A 12,593-nucleotide genomic window follows, 5' to 3' on the forward strand; every position below is an offset into this window, starting at 1 on the left:
GTGCGCAGGTCGTGCTAATCCGGCTTTGGCTCTGGCCTTCTCCCTTTATTTTGCTCAGCTGGCGCTGTTCTTTCACTGTGATTAGTGTTGCTTTCCAGTCTGCTGTACAGGACAGTGATCCAGGGGGGAGGTGTGGGGAGTTAACAGTAAGAGAACGTACACGAGGTTCATATTTGTGTGCTGGTGAGGGTGACGGGAAGAAGTGAAAAAGATGATTTTAAAATTGTTTATGTAATCCTTTAGGGAAAATGATGATGTGCAGGGGGGGTGGGGGTGAGCATTGTGTATGACAGCAATCTTTGCTACAGAGACACACGCACAGCACCCCACTGCTGATGCTCTGAATCATTACAGTGTCAGTTCATCACGCGGTAATCCTGTAAGATGACTAGGTTCTTGCTAACGTGGGATATGAGAGGGCTGAGCCTCTGCTGGTTATGGAAGGTGGGCTTCTCAAGGCTCATGCTGCTTCACTGTTTTAGCCTGTAATGTGAGCTTTCTCTGTCCTTCCATTAAATGTCATCTGTCAATAACAAAGTGTGCTCAGGTGGAAAAGGGGCTATTGTGCGCTGAGTGGAAATCAAGGACATGGGCATGGTCCCTGCCCACCTCGTTGAACCTCAGCACAAGGCTCAAAAAGTGATACTTTCACGTAAAAAAAAAAAAAAAAAAAAAAAGCGCATTTAAAAATCAGATTTATGCCATGTTTTCAGAACAGAAACCTAGGGCTTAAATCCATACATTCATAATAGTTACGTAGTGGTCCGTTAGACTTGAGGTTCAAATGTCTCTCATTTGGCGTGTGTGCCGATCACAGCCAGGGCAGATTGCTGAGGATGGTGTGGCGGTGGGGCCTGTTGGCTGTGGGGTGTCATATAAGTTTGTTAGACTCTGTGCCCGAGTTTCACTGCTGCTAACGCATGTCTCAGAGATGGCGTGTAATGACATCTCCTCTGAGTCACTGTGGAATAGGAGCGAAAAACATCAGCAAGTTAGCTATGTAGACTGCGATAAGTGTGTTGGAACACACATGCACACAACCGCAGTGGTGGTGAGGAGTGTACTAATTCAGCTGCAGTCTGATGGAGAACATCTGAAATATCCTAGTGAGGTGTTTGGCAGGACGTTTGGTACAGTTTCTAAGCAGAAACAATGGATTTCACCTTTTGTAGAGGTTGACATGCCAGCATGTTTTAGCTTAACCAATTACATTTTCTCCCACTACATCAGAAGCCCAAGCTCTCTGATCGATGATGATCTCTCTCTCCCTTTCTCTCTCTCTCTCTCTCTCTCTCTCTCTCTCTCTCTCTCTCACCCATTCCTCTGTCTCTGTCTCCACGACTGTCCCTGTCTCACTTGATCAGCTATTAGGAGCTGAAATCAGATGGGTAAAGGAACCCCTCCCCCCTACTGACGGTCTGCTCCACAGCGAGACATGCCATTAACCTAACGAGAGTGAGCCGGAGATGAGCGTGGATACGGAGAGGCAGATCGTGGTGATAAGAAATATAGAAGGATAACAAGAAGAGGGAAGATGTATGGTGCGGTACATATCCATCCAGACCAGGAGGTTTCTCGCTGCAGGAGGAAGCTCCTTAAGTCTGCCGCTTACCTTCAGTATGACTAAGCAAGCTCACCAGAACAGCCTTCGCTACGCAGCATCACATGCGTCTCTTTGCTGCTATAAGAATGAATGAAAGTAACAGTAAACGTGGCTCTTGCCTCTAATCTCCTGAACTGCTGTTTGAAATTTAGGAGACACATCTGACCTTTACCTGCCAGTGTCATTTAGCAGTGGCAGTAAATATGACTGAGATTTTTTGGATTTTGTTCCTAATTTTGATTTCTCACTAGAGTTTTAGACTACAAGTCTGCTTTTTATTTGATGTATTTTTTTTTTTTGCTTGAGTCTGATTATAACTGCGTTTATATTCGTGATGAGTCTGAAATGAACTGGCTCCTCCTACTCCCACTCAACTGTTAATTGGTTGCCATTGGAAACCAGCTAACCACGTTCCTAACGTGAAATGGTTCTCGTTCACTCGTGCAGAAGCGGAGAGAGAGGGAGAGATGCAGCAGCCTGTAGGTTTACCCCTTGCCATCCCATGACTCACTACATGTATGTACATGCGTGTTAATGCACGTGCACATGTGCTTGTGGGAGCCCCCCCAATCCCCAGTTAAACAAGGCAAACATCTTTCTGTGGCGTGTCTGGTGCTCCCCTTAGATATACTTCACACTCGCTCGTTCGCCAAGCTTCTGTTTCATTGAGAAACCATGTAGTCACGCTTGTGTACGCAGTGTGAAGGTATTTGGATGCCGACCTGGTTTGTGTCACACTGGCTTTATACTCTAAGGTATTGGATTTGAAATGAAACAGTAACTGAGGTTAAATGTCAGAATGTCAGTTTTAATTTAAGTTTATATTGTAGTAAAACATATAGCAATCACATTCACAAGGCTATATATATAGATATCTATCTATCTATCTATCTATCTATCTATCTATCTATCTATCTATCTATCTATCTATCTATCTATCTATATATATATATAGATAGATAGATAGATAGATAGATAGATAGATAGATAGATAGATAGATAGATAGATAGATAGATAGATAGATAGAAAGAGAGAGAGAGAGAGAGAGAGAGAGAGAGAGAGAGAGTCAGGGGACCATAAGTAATGACAAAGATTCTTATATAAAACTTATGTTTAGTGCTTGGTCACAGCGTTTGGATGTCGCCAGACGTTGGCGGCCTGCCCCAGCAACCCTCTACCAGGCCTGTGATTACGCCATTTTCAGCTCCTGCTTGTTGTGGTGCTGTTTTCAGTGAAGTGCAGGTTCTCTGAGATTGAGGCCAGGTGACTGACTGGACTCAAGAGCACTTCACTTGTACTGGGCCTCCAACGCTCCACAATTTCTTAAGTACGCGGGGTTGCATCACTGGCCCGCCGATCGGTTTGGACCAGTGAGCCAGACGTACCCAGCCATCAACGCTCCAGTGCACATTAATCCTCTTTGCATACATCTAAGAAACACGCAGTTATTTAAGATAAATAAACTGTAAACTGACCTTTGTTTTGGCAGTGTTTTTTTTCTCTTGTGGTGAGCCTTTTCCGTGTATGTTGGATATAAGTGTGTTCAATCAGTGCTGGTGTTTGTTGAGAGTGACGTGTAACACTGCCCGTCCCTGTCCACTTCCCAGGCACCAGCTGTCGCATGCTGGGGCAGGTCAAGGGGAGACAGCAGGTCAGGTGTCTGAGCTGTGCTCTCCGGCTGCTGGGTTGAGAGAGAGCACAGCTGGCCTCGAGCTTAGTCCAGAGGCCATTTGAGCTGTGCTCTCCGGCTGCTGGGTTGAGAGAGAGCACAGCTGGCCTCGAGCTTAGTCCAGAGGCCATTTGAGCTGTGCTCTCCGGCTGCTGGGTTAAGAGAGAGCACAGCTGGCCTCGAGCTTAGTCCAGAGGCCATTTGAGCTGTGCTCTCCGGCTGCTGGGTTAAGAGAGAGCACAGCTGGCCTCGAGCTTAGCCCAGAGGCCATTTGAGCTGTGCTCTCCGGCTGCTGGGTTAAGAGAGAGCACAGCTGGCCTCGAGCTTAGCCCAGAGCCCATTTGAGCTGTGCTCTCCGGCTGCTGGGTTAAGAGAGAGCACAGCTGGCCTCGAGCTTAGCCCAGGGCCCATTTGAGCTGTGCTCTCCGGCTGCTGGGTTAAGAGAGAGCACAGCTGGCCTCGAGCTTAGCCCAGAGCCCATTTGAGCTGTGCTCTCCGGCTGCTGGGTTAAGAGAGAGCACAGCTGGCCTCGAGCTTAGTCCAGAGCCCATTTGAGCTGTGCTCTCCGGCTGCTGGGTTAAGAGAGAGCACAGCTGGCCTCGAGCTTAGTCCAGAGCCCATTTGAGCTGTGCTCTCCGGCTGCTGGGTTAAGAGAGAGCACAGCTGGCCTCGAGCTTAGTCCAGAGGCCATTTGACAGTGTTAGAACTGTCGCCAGAAACCAAACAAAGCATGCAGTCTGACCAGTGTCAGCCATATTCTACTGATGCCAGATGCTCAGATGCACTTTACACCTAACCCCCCCCCCCCCCCCCCACGTTGTGTGCATACGCAAGCATGAGTACACTTACACTCATGCATGTACATACACGCATATGCAGCCACACACCCACACTCAGTGCAGAATGGTCTCAGGTGTGCTTCATCACTCTTTAGTATGCTGTATCTCTCTCTCTCGTGCTCTCTCTCTCTCTCTCTCTCTCTCTCTCTCTCTCTCTCTCTCTCTCCACCCACTCCCCCGTCTCTCTCTCGCCGTAAGGCGCCAGGCAGAGAATAGGGCTCTTAATAAATAAACCCATTACCACATGAAAGCCATCGTCTGGCCAGGGTGGACACATCAGGTTTGTGTTGGCGGCTGTCCGGTGTGTGCTTGCATGTGCTTGTGTGGGTGAAAGAGCCCTGAGCGTGGAGACTACAACCATGTTCTTATTCAGTTGTCCTAGTCTGGCTGCTGTTAGGCTGTTTCCTGTATACCAGGAAAGTCGTGCCCTCACAAAAACGGCACTGTTCATACAATGCCACCCGGCACCTCTGTTTGTCCTCCATCTTTCTTTCTGTCTACACCCTCCATCCCCATTTTCTGCACTCGGTGTCTGCCTCACTGTGTTCTGCACCCCACCTGCCCCCTCGCCCAGGGGGGGTGATCGTATCAGAGCAATGAGGTGAGAGGTTAAATGTGTGGAGGGGTTGTGTGAAGCTCTCTGTGAACAACAATGGAAAACTGAGCAAGGAGATGGACAGACACGCACGCATGCACACGTTGTTAGTTTTTGGCACAGAGTATGTGTCTGTGTGTATGTGTCCATGTAGTTTTAAAATATATTAGTACTGCACTCGGGGGGGGGTGCAAAATGTAAGGCTTTGGACCGAGGGAGGGATTTGCTGCTTTTCTCTGTGAGTGCAGCCTGTGGATCATAGCAATGCATTAATCTAGATTACTCTTCACTAATCTAGATTACTATTCACTTAAAGATTCTTCATCAGGACTATGGACATGAACAAACAGCAGCAGCTTCACACACACACACACACACACACACACAAGTGCGTGCTCACGCATATGCACGCACGTAACCACGGATGAGAACACATCCTCAACCTGCACATGTTTGCTCTGATTCTCCTGTACTATACACAAGTCTCAATACTGTATCCCTCTCTTCACAACTCCTGCTTTCTTTCCTGTGAGCTAGTACAACTTGGTTCAGGGTCATTCCAAAGAGAAGTAGCAACGCCGCGAATATCTGTGTGATCTGCATTTGAACGGATTTGTACCACAACGATCAGATATAAAAACAAACCTGTGGTTTTATTCCAGCCAAATCCTGCCTGTGAGAGCCAAAGCACTGAGCTAGCAGGCATTCCTCCAGTCCTGGGCTCTTTCCTATTCACATGAACGTGATGAGTGCGTCCGGGCGACAGTCACGCTCGCTGCGTGAGACACTCATCGCTCCCACTGGCCGCACTGCAGCCCGGCGGAGGGAGCACTCGCGTTCCAGCTGTCACATCTGCTCCCAGGGACTGAGTGTCCCCACGGTAACCGCGCGATTACCAATCCCTCCAAGCGAAACTCCGTCCAAGCTGGCTCGGCCGCGGCCAAAAAATTGGTCGCCGGCCGCAGGATGACACGTGCCGGCGGATCGGAGAGGAGAAAATCCTCCACATGACACTTCCTATCAAAACACCTGCCTACTGTCTTCTCGCTGCTGCCTCATGCCTCAGAGGTGAGGAGAGCAGAGGGGATGAGAGAGGACTGAAAGAGAAGATGGGAATGGGGGGGGAGGGAGAGACAGACAGAGAGAGAGAGAGAGAGAGAGAGAGAGAGAGGAGAAAGAGACACTGTGTGTCACTCACCTCCAGATGCAGGTCACTGATGGTGCAGAGACAGAGCCTGCTGCTCTGGCCAGAGCATGTCCCCCCCTCTGTGCCAAGCTCCCGGTGCTTCAGTACAGCAGGCTGGGTACGGGCAGAGGGCAGCAGAGCAGAGAGGGAACGTGAGTGGACAAGAGAGGGGCCAGAGGTGCTGCCATGCTGGATGCGACTCGTCAGACGCGGGCAGCTCGTTAGACACTTCCCCTCGACCGGTACACATCCACGGAGAGAGAGAGAGAGAGAGAGAGAGAGAGAGAGATTCCAAACGTGCAGAGTTTTCCAGAATCGCCTCCTCCGAGCCCTCCACCAGCACGTCTACGCGACCCCGGCCCGTGCGCACGCTTGCTGGCACGCACACACGCACGCACTCGCTCTCACTCGCACACACTCGGAGCAACCGAATGACAGGCAGCGCGGGTCTCTGGCTCTCAGCGACGGCATTTGCTCACATGCGCGGGAGGATCGTTCTGTGGCTGCAGCTCTGTGCTCTCTGAGAGACTGAGTGTGCGCGTGTGTGTGTGTGTGTGTGTGTGTGTGTGCGCGTGTGTGCGTGCGTGTGTGTGTGTGTGTGCGCGCGTGTGTTTGAGTGGGGGGGAGGGGAGGGATGAGAGTGAGAAGGAGGGAGGGAGGGAGGCGTGTGTGTGAGGGGGCTGGACTTTGCCAGGAAAGTCCAGCTCTCTGTGGTTAGGCTGGCGAACTTGCATATCTGCAACACACATCTGCTAATCTCCCTGAGAGTGAAACAGATACTTCCCTGTCTTTTATTGCTGCCTCTCATTCATACACTTCATGATACACACACAGAGATCAATGACTTTATGGAGAGTGAAAATGGAAATGATTGAGTGTGGTGAGCATGTGATTGAAGATCGTCTTTGTGGATCAGAGTTTGCGATTCTCTCTGCAGGCAGAACCCTGGTGCTTCAGTGAGCTGCTTCTGTTTTCCAGCAGCGTTTGAGCATTTCAGCCCCTTTAACACGTACTTCACAGCTGAATTATTAACGCGGACTTGTAGTGCGTTCAGGACGGTAGCTCGTTCAGTTCTTGGTGGTGGTGTGCTGCTTGCTTGCTCTCTTGCATTTAGCTTTGTACATGTTCACTTTTGGAGAAGTCATGAGATTTGTCATTAGCCTCTTAGTTAAACTCAGTGTTTATACAGAGAAGCTTGGAAACTAGCCCAGTAATTCATCTCCTGTTGGGTATGCCATGCTGATCCATCTCTGAACTAGTGCGCTATTTGCTGATCTCTTCATGTGGAAGTTTAGTTCTAAAGCAGGGAGATGTCTGCAGCCTGGATGAATTACTGTACCACTCTTATCTGTTCTCCCCAAGAGCTCTTTTGCAAATTTACGTCAAGTTAATAATTTTTCTGCCAGAATCCTGACACACACTGAAGAAATGCCTCTTAAATCCCTCAACTGGTTCCTAGTACCTTTTAGAATGGCACTGAAGGTTGTCTTATTCACTTTAAGGTATCTTCATGGTCGTGCTCCTCTCTGTTGTAGGAGTGTTAGCCAGGCCCAACCTGTAACGCAGAATGGGATATCACTTTTGCATTTATCCTTCTGAGAGCTTCACTTAATGACTCAATTAACACTTCAGAAACAAATCTAAGGATACATCTGTTAAACCATGTTAAGCATAATTTTCTTCTTATTAATTTGTACGTTCTTTTTGTAGTAGTAGTAATAATAATAATTATTATTATTATTATTATAATAAATATAATAATAATAATAAGAATAAGAAGAATACAGCTGGTAGCTGTGTTGAGGTGATGGATTTTTTTCTCATATACACTTCAACAGGAGACTGTCATTAACCTTGCTGTGTCATTAAGTGACATTTCTGCCGTATTGACTGCAGTTCTATCTTACGCTCCTTTTTTAACCCTGACCTGCCAATTTGCCATAACGGCCCTGGGCCCTGGTTCATCTGATTTGGTAATCTGAAATGGTAATCTCAACCTCCTCGTCAGCGCTCGGTCTTTCCCTCTTTATTCTCTCCATCATTCTCTTTTCCCTACAGTAACAAAAATGTATAGTAATTGTGCAATTCTAAAAGTGCTCCCAGGTTTTGTGTGATGCATGGATGTGTGCTTATATAATGCATTGATCCCATCTACTCTTTACAAAACCAATTTATAATGCCTAAAATTGGAGCCAGTGTGTGTGTGTTTAATAATTTCAGAAATGTATTGCATTTGAAAGGAAATCACAGTTGTTTCTGTGAGAGAGATTGAGGCTCATCATTTTGTCATTTTGGTTGTCTTTATTCCCATTTTAGTCAAAAACACGCGCGCACACACACACACACACACACACACACACACACACACCTGCTGTGGCAAGTGTGCTGTGTGTGGTCTGTCAGTCCCACCATTCACTGTGTCAACATTCTCAGCAACACTGTCTCCTAGGGCTTTCAGCAGGCCCAGCTCAAGGTGAGCTTAAGCCAATATTTGCTTGTTCGTGTGTGTGTGCGTGTGTGTATATACACATGAATTTCCTGTGTGGACAGGAAAGTGCTAGGCTGTCAAGTGCTACTGAAATTCCCATTTCATAACTCATCATGAAATAAAACATTGAAATGGATCTTGTTTTAGTATGGTAGTCTTATCAGGCATTTGGTGACTTGAGGAATTTAGGCATTATGTTGGTCATTTTCAAAAAATGGGTTTGCTTTTAGCGTCTGCACTAAATCTGCTTGAATTAGACAGGCCATGAGTTGTTTTACTCTTGAGTAATTTTACTGTTCCAAAGTGTTCATAGGAGTATGTCTCTTAGATTGTATGTTATACACAGTTCTTCATAGCACCTTGAGTCTATTCTAATAAACTTATTCAAAATGTACCTTGAGCAGTGGGAGACAGGAAAAAAGAAAACATTAAAAGATTTCTGTATCTGTCTCTGTGCACACATCAAACCCCCCCACCTACACACACACACACACACACACACACACACACACACACGTGTGATAGGGTGAAGATACCATGTCTGTTAGTAAACCCATTGCAGTGTATAGTGCACTATATGATAACTTTTCTTATGTACCCTCTGTTGTTAGAATCTATCTTAAATCACTGTGTGTGTGTGGATGTTTCAACACAGTCCAGTGTAGGGTCACTCTGTCCTCTCACCCAACAAGCATGACTTGCTGAGTTGGAATGCAAAGCGACGATAGCTTTGTATTCAACATACACGGCCTGCTTGCACACACAAAGCTCAAATTGCAGCTTTGGAGGCGAGCTGTGCATTGCCCCGTGTCTTCCAGCTGGCCCCATGAATGAGCCTCACCGTAGCAAGACTTACCACTTCAAAAAGCTCTGCATCAAAGCAGCCTGTAGTCTACAGCATATCAGAGTTCGCCAAAAATGAGAGAGAGGGAGAGAGTGAGACAGTTAGACTCTGAGGTTCTGAGCGTGCTGTGGTACAATTGTACCTCAGTCATTCTTGCAATTGGTCCCCATCTCCTGTGTTTGGGGGTACAGGCTCTCGTGCTGGTTTTCCAGTCTCTGAGTGTCTGACTCTGTGACTCCTGCCTTGTACCATCTGCTTACTGTATGCGATTGAGCTTTAGTAGCAGTGGTACAAGTAGCAGTACTGGTGGGAATGCTGCTAATAGCAGTAGCCTTTGGAGGAAGCGTTTGGAGCCTTGTAGCTTTCTTTGGAAATGTCCACGATGGAAATAACAAAGCTCTAACCAAGACTGCAGTCCTACAGCTAGTGCTGGAATATTTTGTACACACGCACAGACACACTCATACGCATATACATTAAGCAAACATTAGCATTCCTTGCTAAAGTTTTGAGACTGCACCCTTAATTAGAAGGTTAAAACAATACTTTAAGACCACAGTAAACACCAGTCTTTTTGCAGGATGTTATCTCTGTGGCAGGATGTTATCTCTGGGCATTTGTGAGGTTTGTACACCATTTCTGATTCATTTTCATTGCCACTCCATATCAGTACACTGTGAAAACGCAGTGTGTCCGCGCACCTGTTTACAGCAGAAGGCTGGACTCAGGACGCTCTGCAGAGACGCACAGCAGTGTCTTGCAGTGACGGGGTTACTTAATTTTCATGAGTTCACTTTGTGCCAGTTGAAGATGCTGTTTTAGAGGGTCTGATTTCTAATCTAAGTTTGTACTGATGATTTTACCCCCATAACAGATGGCCGCGTGCAAATACTTGTAACTGACACTTATTGGGTGTTGATTTTTCCATGTTACATTGCATAATTCTACAGCACAAAACCAGATTCAATTTGTCTTGTTTAGCTGTAAATGAGCACACTTACATAAATCCAAAATGACTGGGCCCCAAGCAAGCAGGACAATCCATAAATACAAATCATTGCTTTCTGTTGCATCCCAGAATGAAGCAGCTTCATACTTCCCATTACTTCTCATCTTTCCCTTCCTCTCTTCTGTCCATGAAGATGCAGGCTACCTAATTAAACAGACATCACCCTTTTACAGCCACATTTGATTAACTCCCTTTTATATATTTATATATATAATATTCTCTCCCCCCCCCCAGACGATGTAAAGTTTTGAACTCACTGTTATGGAGCAGATCTTGGTCTTGACTGGAGGTTCTTGAGATAGCAGGCTGCATCAGTGCATGGCAGGTCCCCAGCAGGCGTTGTGAAGCCATGTGTTCTGAGCAGGCTTTCACGGCTCTCCCTCAGACTAGAGGGACTCCAAGGCCAGACGTCTTTTTGTAGAAAAGGGTGGCGGGGGAATTAGGGGGGATGGGGGTTGGGGGGGGGGGGGATTCCAGCTCCTTAAGAACACACAGTTGCCATGGAAACATGCATGGGTATACAACACTGATGAGGTGAAGAGATGGGACCAGAAAGGATCCATGTGTTCTCTCTGTCTCCCTCTACTCCCTCTCTCCCTTTCTCACTGTCTCTCCCTTTCTCACTTACACTTGCTGGTTTGCTGTGCCTGTGTGTGTGTGTGTGTGTGTGTGTGTGTGTGTGTGTGTGTGTGTGTGTGTGTGTGTGTGTGTCTGTCTGTCTGTCTGTCTGTCTGTCTGTCTGTCTAGCTTGCTTTCTGATATTGCCCCCTTTTCAATCTCTGCCATTTCACTGTGTTAGAAGTGCCGCCAGCACACAGCCATGTTCTCACCATGCCAAACGCTCACTGGTGCATTCTCACTCTCTCTCTTTTCAGGTATATCACAGAATGACGTACTCTCACATACACATGCTTTTCGGTGGTATAGAATGGTCTCTAGTATTTTCAAGCAGTGCAGACTGATGTGCTCTCAGATGTTGAGAACTCTTTAGTATGCCAGTAACACTCTCTCCCCTGACACTGGTGAGGTTAAGAGATTGAATCAAAGTGGATGTATTGTCTGTCTGCCTGTCTGTCTGCCCCCCCCCCCCCTCCTTCCCACATGTTAAGCTTAGAGAAGCTATCTGATGAGATGGAAATCCTCTTTTTGCCCTGATGAGTTTGCCTTTGCTAAAGCCCTTTGCCTTATTCACTGATCACTACACCCTATTCCTTATTCACTGATCACTACACCCTATTCCATATTCACTGATCACTACACCCTATTCCATATTCCCTGATCACTACACCCTACTCCTTATTCCCTGATCACTACACCCTACTCCTTATTCCTTGATCACTACATCCTACTCCTTATTCCCTGATCACTACACCCCATACATTTATTTCCTAATCAATGCATGCTATTTATTAGTCCCTGATCACTACACCTGTACCTTCAGTACAGATGAAGTCGGCAACAAAAAATATCCAGCACCATCTACCTTTCACCATTTATTATGGACCACACTAGTCCCAACCTCAGTGTATCTTACCTAATCTAGCTATTGATCGTACATTATGATCGGAAGTATATTCCTTCAGAGCTGGCAGCATTTACATCCTGCGTTCAGGGATTGGCCTGCCTTCCTCTGTTTTATCCATTAAGGGTCCAGTGCCTAAAGTGTCTACCTGTCCATTCTGGACAGCTGAAGACGGGCTCTGAAATATGGAATGACTTCAATTAATATGGAAAGTACTGATTGGCAAAATTAGAGTCAGAAGTGAATTACTCAGGGAAGGGAAAAAAGAGGTAGGTTAAAAAGACTCCAGCTTTCATGTCTTGATGGAGCTTTAGCAGTTGTGAACTCTCATTCTGCTTAGAGAGGCACACAGTAATGGAAATGAACAATAGATCCCTGAATGTACATGCACACACACTGGAGATTCTCGCCATGTGTTTGCATGTTGAAAGCTTTTAATCTCTATTATTGGCCTATATGTGGTGGTTGAAACCCTTTCTCATGTTTGATAATTAATAGAAATTCATTCACATATTCACAGTACAGGACCCAATGTTATTGTGAAGTTTATATACTTGTTTAACAACATTTTTTTCAGAACTGATTTTATATGTATTAATTTATTAGTAGCTAGGGTTGCAATGATGTTCGTTTTCAAGTTTCGGTTTTGTGGCGGAGATCAGTTAGAATTTCATTATTTTGTGGTAAATGTGTTTTGATTCTTTAATGATGCACTTCATATTTAGGTTTGGGTCAGAACAGTACCATCCTTTCTATGTGCAACAAACAAAATTGGATATAGAATATAAGAGGCCCTTGAAAAAGACTGCGAAGAATATTGACCGTACAGATTACAGG

General features: G+C 46.2%; 2 protein-coding genes across 5 annotated transcripts in view; one reads left to right on the top strand and one right to left on the bottom strand.

Annotated features, from left to right (window-relative positions):
* insyn2a (inhibitory synaptic factor 2A) overlaps window positions 1–6,290 on the bottom strand; it is a 32,291-nt gene extending 26,001 nt beyond the window's left edge. The window contains exon 1 of the mRNA XM_027017490.2: window positions 5,906–6,290. The gene's annotated coding sequence lies outside the window, so the exon portion shown is untranslated. The remainder of the gene's footprint in view (window positions 1–5,905) is intronic.
* Window positions 1–12,593, top strand: part of dock1 (dedicator of cytokinesis 1) — a 184,064-nt gene that overhangs the window by 99,493 nt on the left and 71,978 nt on the right. The window lies entirely within an intron of this gene.

The sequence above is a fragment of the Electrophorus electricus genome, chromosome 14 (assembly GCF_013358815.1).
Source record: "Electrophorus electricus isolate fEleEle1 chromosome 14, fEleEle1.pri, whole genome shotgun sequence".
NCBI classification, from domain to species: Eukaryota; Metazoa; Chordata; class Actinopteri; order Gymnotiformes; family Gymnotidae; genus Electrophorus; species Electrophorus electricus.